This window comes from Triticum dicoccoides, chromosome 5A, assembly GCF_002162155.2.
Source record: "Triticum dicoccoides isolate Atlit2015 ecotype Zavitan chromosome 5A, WEW_v2.0, whole genome shotgun sequence".
In the NCBI taxonomy this organism is placed as follows: Eukaryota; Viridiplantae; Streptophyta; class Magnoliopsida; order Poales; family Poaceae; genus Triticum; species Triticum dicoccoides.
The window spans coordinates 376,416,098-376,424,909 of NC_041388.1; the positions used below are offsets into that span (position 1 = coordinate 376,416,098).

The window sequence follows — 8,812 nt, forward strand, 5'->3', positions numbered from 1 at the left end:
AAAGATGCAAAGTGAAAAGTAAAAGGCAAAGTAAAAAAGCAAAGCAAGATTAAAGTTATGGAGATTGATATGATGAGAATAGACCCGGGGGCCATAGGTTTCACTAGTGGCTTCTCTCAAGAGCATAAGTATTCTACGGTGGGTGAACAAATTACTGTTGAGCAATTGACAGAATTGAGCATAGTTATGAGAATATCTAGGCATGATCATATATATAGGCATCACGTCCGTGACAAGTAGACCGAAATGATTCTGCATCTACTACTATTACTCCACTCATCGACTGCTATCCAGCATGCATCTAGAGTATTAAGTTAAAAACAGAGTAACGCTTTAAGCAAGATGACATGATGTAGAGAGATAAATTCATGCAATATGAAATAAACCCCATCTTGTTATCCTCGATGGCAACGATACAATACGTGTCTTGCTGCCCCTTCTGTCACTGGGAAAGGACACCGCAAGATCGAACCCAAAGCTAAGCACTTCTCCCATGGCAAGAAAAACCAATCTAGTAGGCCAAACCAAACTGATAATTCGAAGAGACTTGCAAAGATAACCAATCATACATAAAAGAATTCAGAGAAGATTCAAATATTATTCATAGATAGACTTGATCATAAACCCACAATTCATCGGTCCCAACAAACACACCACAAAAAAAAGAAGATTACATCGAATAGATCTCCACGAGAGAGGGGGAGAACTTTGTATTGAGATCCAAAAAGAGAGAAAAATCCATATAGCTACTAACTATGGACCTGAAGGTCTGAGGTAAACTACTCACACTTCATCGGGGAGGCTATGATGATGTAGAAGCCCTCCGTGATGACGACCCTCTCCGGCGGAGCTCCGGAACAGGCCCCAAGATGGGATCTCATGGATACAAAAAGTTGCGGCGGTGGAATTATGTTTTTGGCTCCGTATCTATTCGTTTGGGGGTACGTATGTATATATAGAAGAAAGAAGTATGTCGGTGGAGCTTCGGTGGGCCCACGAGGGTGGGGCGCGCGCCTGGAGGTATAGGGCGCGCCCCCTACCTCGTGCCCACCTCGAAGCTTCCTTGGCGTAGGGTCCAAGTCTCCTGGGTCATATTCGGTGAGAAAATCACGTTCCCGAAGGTTTCATTTCGTTTGGACTCCCTTTGATATTCCGTTTCTTCGAAACACTGAAATAGGCAAAAAAACAGCAATTCTGGGCTGGGCCTCCGGTTAATAGGTTAGTCCCAAAAATAATATAAAAGTGGAAAATAAAGCCCAATATAGTACAAAACAGTAGATAATATAGTATGGAGCAATCGAAAATTATAAATACGTTGGAGACGTATCAATAATCGATATACCCGCTTTTTACTATCCATACGCAGCTTGCCCTTGGATAGGACATGTAAAAAGTCCTATTTTCTGCTTATTGCACTACTTGTATTAGTACGCTTCAACGTATTAATTAAACTAGTTGACCCGTTGCGCCAAATGGCGCAGAGACCCACTAAAACCATGTTGTCGATGAAAATAGTTTTATTTTGCAGAAACATATTGGATATTGGTAGTAGAAAGCTCATGTGTTAAACCATGCTATATTGAAAATATGATTATCGCGCTGCAAATCTGAATTTGAAAAAAATTGAATAACATGTACTGATGTACAAACCAGCTAAAGAAGCATTGTATTAGTTGAAAATATGGTTATCATGATGAGAAATCTAAGTTTGGAAAAAAAATGAAAAAAAAATCCATGGTTTAGTTGTGAGCAAACACATATGGTAACAAATTTAAACCCCGTTAATAAAAAAGAATAGGGGCCTTCTGTCTACAATAAAAATGGAGGCTTGCTGTCTAAATAACATGTATACTGACTTTACCCCTAGGGTCTCATTTCAAACCAAGAGTTATTTCTATTAAATGTAATCAATACACAAGCGAGAGAGAAACAAATAGAATGAACATGTGTAGACTTTATTGATCATCTTTCACAGATTATATACAAGGTTGAAGAGGCGCCTCCTGAGATGCATAGGGATGGAAGGAACTGTGAACTGTCACGATGGTTGCTGGAGTTGCAACTGCAGGTGAGGGAAAACGGGGATTTCCCTGATTAACCGCTGGGATTAATTATCCTTAATAATTTCACAATAAATTGTTAACAGATTGGCAATAATAGAATCCTTTTAATAATGAAAATCGAAAGAAAGTAGTTTCGAACTATGTAATGGAGTTTTCAAAATGCGGGCATTCTCTCTATATAATTTTGCTATGTAAGCTGGAACTTGGGAATCCATGTCATGGTTTGTCCTTGATACGTTGTTGGTCACATCCACTGTAATTCCTTAATTTTTGAAAGGAGCTGAACAAACAATGCCTTGCACAACATTTGTCATCTCTTTAGTGATGGAGCCACTCTCTATAGCCATCTCTTCTCTTTTGAAGGTTACTGGACAAACAATGCCCAGGGCCATGTTTATAACATGTTCTACTGTAATAGAAGTGCAGACATGAAATGAGGAATCAATTCAAGAAACAATGACATATTGCTGCAGTGGAAGGGCAAATTTAAAATAGAAGGGCAAACCAAGATTGACAAGTACCACACCAGGAACAAAAGTTTATAACAGATATAGAAATGACAATAAACAAGTTCTTCAAGATTTACAATGAACAACATGATTTGGCTTCTTGCTCTAAGATAGAAACAATCTGCAGCACCAAAATACACTCTCTTATGGGAAGTAGAACTCATAATGCTCACCTAACATGTACAAAACCGAGATCAGCCATGTAATTTTACTGCCTGCTAGATTATTATTTTTGTTTTCCTCGTCCAGCGAAGAGGAGTCCATGTTTGCAGTCACTGCCAACAATAGAGCTGTCTCCTCATATCGCTAAAAAATGAAAAACAAACAAATCAAAATTTATGCATAAAAGCACACTCAAATAAGCAAATCTGAGGCAATATGCACAATGTCTTGATCAGAGTGGAAATGTTGAACTAAATTTAGCAATGGAAGATATTCAAAAATTGGTGAGTATTGATAGCTAACCAAGTAATGAAGGAATATCCCCGCCAAAATCAAGAACGGTAAATTAGCATCTGGAAGTATATAAAAACAAACATTATGCTTGGCGGAGTGTTATCTCAATATGATATCAATAACTAGGACTAAAGAAGGTAACCATGTAGTGTGTCACGCCTAAGGGCATTTTCCTAAGTACGTCTCTAGTAATACAACTCACTATTGATTGATTTAACTAAGGTGTTCTTCAGTTGGGTATGTATAAAGGAAAATCACTATGCTTTTTTACTAGCAAATGGTGAGCAACTGAAAGACTTGTGTTTTTTAGTTGCAAGAACTAACCTATCAGGCTGCTGTGCAGACTTATTGTTAGTGGAAGACGCTACAGCTGAGCAAAATTTGCTTTGGATTTCTTCTGCCTGCTGCTCCCTCATACAATAATTATTTAGAACAACAAATAAGATAACTATGAGATGATAGAAGGGCACACTAAAGAAGCATGTCTGTACGTACTCAAATAAGCAGACGCATCCTGCTTACATGCAAGCATGAAATATAAGCAGCATGAGGACGAACAATACACGACGCCTTGCCAGATCCAGAAAAGCATTTTAGCTAGACAGAAAGTAAGCAAACATCGAGGAGCAGAACAAAGATGCAACAAAGCAGGAGTTCGAGATGCAGCAATAGTGCAACACAAGAGATCGTAGAACCTGCTAAATACATGGATATGAAGTGGTCAGAGCACCATCATGCTATGGAACAGAGCACAAACAGGTACAAGAAGAGTTGTTCCATAGACAAATAAAAGAACAGTCCATTGACCTGAGTGTTTAATTTTCTTTATTCCAATTTACATAGTTGAATCTTCTGCATCGAATCATGTTTCCACAAAGCTGTAAAAACACGAGAACTCATGTCTGCTGGAAGTGTGATAAAGGGACATAGTTTAGAGTGTAGATTCACTCATTTTGCTTTGTATGTAGTCCGTATTTAAATCTCTAAAGACTTCTATTTAGGAACGGAGGACGTATCTATGAATATGTACACGTAAGGTTGCCTCATCTCTAAAGACACAAATCCACCCTAACTGAAAGCATAAAATGTAGTTTTTTGCATTGCTTTGGCAGAGCTACATGAGCAGCCAAAGACTCTAGTTTCGAAAGCATACTTAATAAGAAGCATTTGGTTATACTAAACGTCATGCAAGGAACACACATTCACTGGCTCGGCTTGAAGCTGGACAAAAAGTAATGCAATGGAGTGTTGTTGGATGGCGAAGCGACTCGCATAAGACCACCATTCTTTTCTTGCGATGTCATCAAGGAGAAACTAAGATTATATAATAGACTACAGCGAGAAGGATGGTCTTAGAAATAGAAAGGCCAGAGATGATAACTGGAAATGAATTTAGAGCAATTTGCTATTGTATCTATAGATAGATTATCCCGGTTTCTTTAGTGCCCCAGCTCCCTTTCCAGCAGTGAAGTTTCTTAACTGAAAGTTTTATAGTTAGAAATGAATATTTGTTATGCCGGTACAAACTGAAGGATGCATAGATAGATGGACAACATAAAAAGCAGCACCATTTGTTCCTGGTCACTTGAGCCTGGCCATCTTTACCATCCTTCTCTTCAACAGGAGGTGAAGAAGCTTCAGCTTTACCACCAGAGCTCACCTGGTGCGTGAAATAAAACCAGTGAAGAGGGAGACATGTGTGTATATATCGGTATATAGTATGAGGGGTTGAAAGAAGCCGCACCTCGGCTTCTGCATCAAGCTTCTGCATAGGTTCTTCTAGTGCAGCGGTTTTCTTCTTAGCAGCTTGAAATAAGGCACACCTGGCACTGCCGTCTGGGCATGGCGATTTGCTACAAAAGAACACACAAACATGAGTGCATTTAAGTAGTTAAGCATATGTTAGCAGTCTGTTTCAGAAGCTATACCTTGGGGTTGTAACTGCAAGGAGACCAGTACAGAGCTTGGAAGTAGGTGTGCATTTCTATGTATAGAAAGGAAGTTAGAAAGAATTAAAATAATATGCTGGCCTACAGACTGAATAAATAGCATAGTAGGAACCCAAGAAACCGCAATGATCATTAAAGAACAGACATATCTCCTATAGGCCATCATACATTCATAGTTATAGTCATGAACCACAAATCCATACAAATCTTGCAAAAAACGCAAGACCTGTCGGGCAGCCTGCTCAAAAAACCCAAAACATCTGAAGAAAAAACTTTAAATGCTGAGTATTTTCCATCCAATAAACATTTTCTGAACAAAGAGCAATATTTTTCTCCTAACACAGATTAAGGCGCGCATAAAAAATACGGGAGAAAAGCGGAGTTTGCTTGGATTTTTTTATCCTCAATCTCTTTAAAAGATTTTCAGCGATGGAATTTTCTCTTTTTATAGCCCTAAGAAAGCAAAAAATAAGCAAATTGATTTTCTGAATACAAACACACGGAGATAAGATAATCTAAATGATGAATCATGCCTTAATTTTCTGAATACAAACACACCAAGATAAGAGAATTGAAATGAGGCATCATGCCTTCAGGAGAAGAGCGATGGAAACCTAATCATGAAAATACTCCATACATGACCATGTATCCCCAAACTCATCTAATACTTCTGCCAATTGTTGCTCTTCAAATATTCCAGATCTCATGCCTGGTCACTAAATAAATAAACATTCGTGAGACAACTTCTATCTGATGTGAGAATCAACTAATAACTTTCTTCTCCACTTGTTTCAGTCCCTAATTTTCCATCCACTTCTCTCACACATGCTACCATAACTGCATCCAAAAGGATGCCTAGGCCTTAAGCAACAGAGTAAATATCGACAATACTTCATTACCATTATAGAGTTTCTCTCCTACAAATTCATATGAAACATAGTGTGCACAGAAGCAACACATACAGGTCAACTCCATATATTTGAATGAACACATGCAAAGTGTTCTAGGGCCTTCTATATGAAATTTAGACCATTTTTGCTGCCAAGGTTAGAGCATTACTTCTCCTGTTTCCGGCACAAAACAATCTATGACTTCCAAAAAACCAGAAACAAACTGAATTCCTGCAGCTGAACACCACAAAATTAAATGCAGTAGTGCCTTGTCTCATTCACTGAGTACTATAGTTGAACAAATTACATGTGAACCTCACAGAAATAACAATGCACTTCAAAGGACAGGAGAAACTTGAGGCCTAGGCTGGGTTCAGCTCACCTTCTAGCACAGGACGAACTCATCTGAACAATACACCCAACGATTGAATTACATTTTATTCTTCCCACACTTGGGGTGCCTGTAAAAATATGAAAGCACAAGCCAAATAAAACTCTATATGAAAACATTGAAAACTGGCTATGCTACAGGCTAGCAAGTAATCATACGCATAACCGAGGAAATTAAAGAAAAACAGATTCAGAAAAAGGGAAGGGAATGTGCAAACCTCATGTAGGTTGAGGAACACCTCCGCAAGATTATGGACGTCATCTCTCTCTACTCAGCGCCACCGCCGCCGACGTCATCTCTCTCTACTCAGCGCCACCGCCTGCCTTCGCCGCCATCTCTCTTTGCATAGCGCCACCATCCACATCTCTCTCTCTGCCCGACACCGCGGGCTGAACCGTCGCCTTCCTCTCCTCTCCGAGGACTCGCCACGGCTTTCTGCCCCTACCCTCTGCCTTCCACTCCTCGCAGTGCCCCTAACCGCTGACCCTACCCGCATCCGTCGCTCCACCAACCCATGTTGGTTCCGCCCGCATGCGCCACACCCTCCATGGCCTTCCGTCGCTGCCCTGATCCGGCTGCTGCCATGGGGCCTAAGCAATCAGAGGTCTCCGGCCTAGTTGATCCACCCCCACCGACGGCCTCTTGGCCCTCCCCTGCTCCTCTACCCCCGGTTTGAAGACCCGACCGTCCATGCGGGAGGCACCCTGTCCGAGGACGAGGGCGAGGGGCACCAGCGGGGACCAGGGAGGAGGAAGGAGGAGAAAGGATGCGGCGGATGGCGGCTATCCGGACGAGCAGGAAGAGAGGCAGGGGCTACGGTGCCTATGGCGTCGAGCAAGGGAGGAAGCAGAGGTGTGGCGGCTAGGGTTGGGGCGGAGCGAGGGAGGAAGGTGAGGTGTGGAGGCTAGGGTTGGTGCGGGTGTGGACTCTGGCTTGCGACGAGTATTGGGAGCGGAGCACGCGCAGGGATTCGGCGAAGCCTTTTTCACGCGAGATCGATCAAACCAGCCAATAAACATGTGACGCGAGCCCACTAGTCATTGGACAGCCAGAACAACTACAAGATGAAATCAGGTTTGACAACAGGTAAAGATCCTGCCGCTCAGACACTCTAGATGATCAGATCCAACGGCCAACAAAGCTGCAATCGAAGGAGCCTTGTGGAGGTGAGTTGGCTAGCTTCATTATAGTTTTAAATAACAATGCATAGCATTAGTCTATTATTGCATTATCAATCCCTTTTTTTTATATGTTCATTTACAACAACTTGCACCCGTACATTCTGGTATGGTCAGTACGTTAGGGGCTTTCGTTTACCCCATAATACGGCGTGAGAAGTCCGAACACTTTCGACAGTGCGGCACCCCGAACTTATAGCATTATATGCATCAGCTCCGAATCATGTCTTGGGTCAATAGTTGGGTTTGTCTGGCTCCCATGTTTTAGTACCTTAAGTTTCGCTATATCGGCTAAGGTAGCGCTGGGAGAACTACTGCGATTGTGTCACGGTTCTTCCGGGCGAGCACCTCAGTAGAGAAAGCTGAAAACTGACTGTCATGATAAGGCGAGAGTTGGTCGCTGTTCGAGAGGTCTCAAGTCCGTAAAGACTTTTTCTGCTTCGGGCGAGGAGGCGGCCTTATCCGACTTAGGCGTATATAGCGCCCCCAATTCGGCCTTCCGAATACTAGGGGCTTCGCCAAAATTTAAAATTGTAGACTTCTATGGCTAAGTGAGAGTGATAAAGCCTTATAGTCCGATTGTCTGGTTCGTTGTGCTGAACACCTCCCTCGAAGGACCCAAAATTGGAATAAAGAGTGCTCATGTTTATCCCGAACACCCCAGTACTAGTTACATAGGGGTAGAAGCCGATGACTGGCCAACTCTCAGATTTTATAAACGGCCGCACAGAAGGTAATATTTTAAATTCAAAAAGCACTGCATAGCGCAAATGAACTCGTTTCATATTACAGGATCACATGAGCATGTTCATTTAAAAATTACATCTCTGGCACATTCCTCCGCCACAAGGCGGGAACCCTTCAGGACACTGTCATAATACATTTTGGGGCAGCGATGCTCCTTGCCCTCCGGCGGCCCCTCCTTCACCAGCTTCACGGCATCCAGCTTCGCCCAGTGCACCTTCGCCCGAGCAAAAGCCCTGCGTGCACCCTCGATGTAGATGGACCGCTTTATGAAATCAAGCCGTAGGCAGGCATCCACAAGCCGCCTCACCAGACCGAAGTAGCTGCTAGGCAGGGGATCGCCAGGCCACATCCGGACTATAAGACCCTTCATGGTATGTTCGGCCGCCTTGTGAAGCTCGACCAGTTGCTTCAGCTGGTCGCTCAAGGGCATTGGGTGTTCGGTCCCAGTATACTAAGACCAGAACAACTTTTCCGTCGAGCTCCCCTCCTCAGCTCGGTAAAACTCCACGGCATCCAGTACTCTGCGGGGAAGATCTGCGAACGCTCCTAGAGAGCTCCGAACTCGGGTAAGTAAAAGGAAAGTTTCCTTCACATGCTTGCTTTGCATAATGAATGCCTTACCCGCTGCT

The 8,812-nt window shown here is 42.6% G+C and overlaps 1 long non-coding RNA gene across 8 annotated transcripts; it reads right to left on the reverse strand.

Annotated features, from left to right (window-relative positions):
• Positions 1-1,372: 1,372 nt before the first annotated feature.
• On the reverse strand, positions 1,373-7,215 carry LOC119301623. 8 transcript variants are annotated; one of them, XR_005147119.1, is made up of 8 exons: positions 6,476-7,215; positions 6,250-6,328; positions 4,957-5,012; positions 4,773-4,881; positions 3,353-4,688; positions 3,038-3,087; positions 2,746-2,878; positions 1,373-2,062 (listed from the first exon to the last, which is right to left on the reverse strand). It is a non-coding gene; the product is annotated as an uncharacterized LOC119301623 (long non-coding RNA). The 8 variants fall into 8 exon arrangements; XR_005147120.1 differs by lacking the exon at positions 1,373-2,062 and adding an exon at positions 2,086-2,469; XR_005147118.1 differs by lacking the exon at positions 1,373-2,062 and adding an exon at positions 2,086-2,472.
• Between the last annotated feature and the right edge of the window lie 1,597 nt (positions 7,216-8,812).